This window comes from Hyaena hyaena, unplaced genomic scaffold (assembly GCF_003009895.1).
Source record: "Hyaena hyaena isolate Hyena2069 unplaced genomic scaffold, ASM300989v1 scaffold_419, whole genome shotgun sequence".
NCBI lineage: Eukaryota > Metazoa > Chordata > Mammalia > Carnivora > Hyaenidae > Hyaena > Hyaena hyaena.
In genome coordinates, this window is record NW_024081053.1 from 1,366,217 (window position 1) to 1,370,106 (window position 3,890).

The 3,890-nt window shown below is 34.0% G+C and overlaps 1 non-coding gene across 1 annotated transcript; it reads right to left on the minus strand.

The window, feature by feature from the left end:
* Positions 1–2,346: 2,346 nt before the first annotated feature.
* On the minus strand, positions 2,347–2,486 carry LOC120245496. Its single transcript, XR_005531803.1, has one exon. It is a non-coding gene; the product is annotated as a U4 spliceosomal RNA (small nuclear RNA).
* Positions 2,487–3,890: the final 1,404 nt, after the last annotated feature.

Below are 3,890 nucleotides of genomic sequence, written 5' to 3' on the forward strand. Positions count from 1 at the left end.
AACTCCACACCCGAAAAACAAACAACCCAGTGAAGAAATGGGCAGAAGATATGAACAGACACTTCTCCAAAGAGGACATCCAGATGGCCAACAGACACATGAAACGATGCTCAGCATCCCTCCTCCTCAGGGAAATACAAATCAAAACCACACTGAGACACCACCTCACGCCAGTCAGAGTGGCTAAAATGAGCACATCAGAGAACTCTAGATGCTGGCGAGGATGTGGAGAAACGGGCACCCTCCTACACTGTTGGTGGGAATGTAAACGGGTACAGCCCCTCTGGAAAACAGTGTGGAGGTTCCTCAGGAAACTAACAATAGAACTCCCTTATGACCCAGCAATAGCACTGCTAGGAATTTACCCAAGGGATACAGAAATGCTGAGGCATAGGAGCACATGTACCCCAATGTTCATAGCAGCACTCTCCACAATAGCTAAAACATGGAAAGAGCCTAAGTGTCCATCAACTGACGAAAGGATCAAGAAGATGTGGTTTATCTATACCATGGAATACTACATGGCAATGAGAAACAGTGAAATCTGGCCTTGTGTAGCAACATGGATGGACCTTGAGGGTGTTATGCTGAGCGAAATAAGTCAGGCAGAGGACAAATATCATATGTTTGCACGTATAGGAGGATTAGAAGGAACTTAACTGAGGAACAAGGGGGAAAAGAAGGGGGGAAATGGTGGGGGAAAGGGAGAGAGGCAAACCATGAGAGACTCTTGAATGCTGACAAAAACTGAGGACTGATGGATGTGGGGGGCGGGGATGGGCATGGAGGAGGGCACTTGTGGGGATGAGCACTGGGTGTTATGTGGAAACTAATTTGACAGTAAACTACTTGTATAAAAAAGAAGAAAAGAAAGAAAAAAGGATGGCCTCCATTAAGACCACCTTAAATATATTGGCTTAGTGCAATTGACCGTTTTTTTCATTAATTTGCATATTAGTTGACACAAATAAGTGTTATTCCAATTATTTGCAAAGATCCTGAATGTAATATAGTAAGAATGTTTATTTTGGATGGCTAAGGCATTAAATTTCATAAAAAATTAATTTTCAGATAAGGTACGTGAACTCACATGTACATGAAATGTGGCCTTTTATGTTTTCAAATTTGATAGCTTGTCCATAAGCACACATTTGTGAATTTTAATTAATGCTTATAAACTCAAGTCAATGAATATTTCATTAAAATTCACTAATGACTTACAAGAATTTCACATAGGTTAGTATCAACTTTTGAGAACTTTGTATTGGAAATATTTTAGAATCAATGTAGTAATATTACAGTTATTTAGATGAATTCTCTGTTCTAATTGCATTTTATTAGCCTATCTAAAAATATTATATGTTTTCATCAACTGTTTATATAATTTTAGTTAACAGGGTTAGACACTATGAAAGCCTGCTTATCTAACTGTATGCATCATGCAGTAGATAGATTCATAAAATCCAAAACTTTAGGTTCTCCTCCACCCTGCATATTTATATGGTGATATCCTGGTGCTGTTACTTAATTCTGTCTTTGGACTGACTTTCTATTTCTTTTGTTGTCATCTGCTTCTTTATTTTTTAATCTCTTCCTGTTCCCTCTGATTAGATTCCTACCTTCTGCCCTAAACAGAGTAGTTTAGACTAAATGAAGGCACTCAGATAGAAATAGGATATGTGTTATGGCACTAAGATGGAAAAATAGTAAAATATTTATTAAAAATATGAGAACATTGACAAGGTGATGTTAGTTCACTGAGTAGTCATTTTAAAAGCATCAACTGATTATGAGTCCATGGGCCGATACTGGGGATAAGAAGATAAACTAGAAATAAATATGATCCTCAAGAGGTCACAGTCAGAGAAAAGGTAAACATTAACTAAATTATTACATCATTATGCCAAAATAGATATCAGATGTGATTACTAGACACTGTGAGAGGTTAAAAGGATGAATTAATCAAAAGAAATTTTGACAATTAATAAAATATTTGATTTTATTTACATGGATTTATTTATTTTCATGAAATATTTACATGGATTGTAACAATTTCTAAATATTAGTTTTTCCATACACATTATATACTTAGCTCATATGTATTTGTATCTGTACCATCAGTGACAAATTTAAATGTTAGATCTATTTCATTTCTTATCCCAACACTTTTGTAAATGATATACATTTCTGGCTTTAGATGAGATATCCTAACAATATAAAACTAATCTTGAGTTTTTTATAAACTATTGGATGAATGATTATTACATGAATTTATTGAAAAAATATTTGCCTTCCAAAAGCTAACATAATTGTTTTGTAGGAATATATACATGATTTTAAAACACTTTTGGTTTCTAAATTAATAATTTTTACCCTAGAGCCACTTTCCAAGTGTCATGGTGGGGTAATTGGGAAAAGTTTTCAGTTAGCAATAATCACACCTCAGATAAGCCTCATTGGCTATGATATGACCACTGCTCAAAGCTAGAGCCACTTTCAGAATATACAGAGTGGTTGTGTTTTAAGAACAGAATCTCAAAGATATATGAAAGAAGGTTTGGGAAAATGTGTAAGTTTGTGTATAGAGTTTTTTCTTTAAAAAAAATAAACAGTTTTGTTGAGGTACACTTGATACACAAAAAACTACACATATTTAATATATACAGTTTGATTAGTTTGGACTTACATAAACACTCATTAAACCATTACCAAAACCAAGGTATTAGGCATGGCGATTGCAACCAAAAGTTTCCTTGTGTCTATTTTTGTTGTTGTTGTTTTATGTATAAGTCTACATAAGATCAAGCCTCTTATCAAGTTTTCAAGTGTATAGTACAGTAGTGTTAACTTTAGTTTCTATGCTGCAGCAGATCTCTAGAACTAATTCATTGTGTGTAACTGAAAACTTGTATACCAAGTGAACAACTCCACATTTCCCCCTTACTCCAGCCCTTGGTAACCACCATTCTAGTCTCCATTCTATTCGTTTGACTATTTTAAGCACCTCATATAAGTGGAATCATGCAATATTTGTCTTTCTGTTACTGCCTTATTTCATTTAGCATAATGTCCTAAGGACTCATTCATGTCACAAATGGCAGGATTTTCTTTATTTTAAGGTGTGGATATATGTGCTAGATTTTCTTTATTCATTCTTATGTCGATTAACATTTGAGTTGTTTTTGTAACTTGACTATTGTGAATAGTTCTCCAATGAACCTGGAGTGCAGATATCTCCTTGAAATCCTGATTTCAATTATTTTGGACTTTTGCCCAGAGGTGGTATTCATTGGTGGGTCATATACATATGGTAGCTCTATTTTTAATGATTTGAGAAACCTTTGCGTTGTTTTCCATAGTGGCTGCACCATTTTACATTCCCACCAGCAGTATAGATGGGTTCCAATTTCTCCATATTCTTGGCAACACATTTTTTTTTTTTGCTATCAAACTGTAAGAGTTTGTTAAATATTTTTGGATATTAAGCCCTTATCAAATATATAATTTGCAAATACTTTCATTCTGAGAGTTGTCTTTTTAAAATGTATGGAAAGTAGAGAAAAATGGAGATGACAATTTGATGTAGGTCAAAATATGCTTATTACAGTGTCAACTTTAATATAATTCACATATTAAAATTGTTTTACCCAAGTCAGTATATCACTTTTTGGTCTTCTGGCATAAGTTCCTTTATTTATTGCCTATTTGGCTACAAAGTGAAAGACAAGTAAAAATTTACATGAAAACATTATAATAATTATATAAAAACTTTACCCTTTGAGACCTTAGAAAGAGGACTTAATAATTCTATGTTTATATTTGAAACGTGTCCTTAGGCTGTATACGGGGCATAGAAGCCTATTTACGTTACAGTTTTCATCCCTTCCATT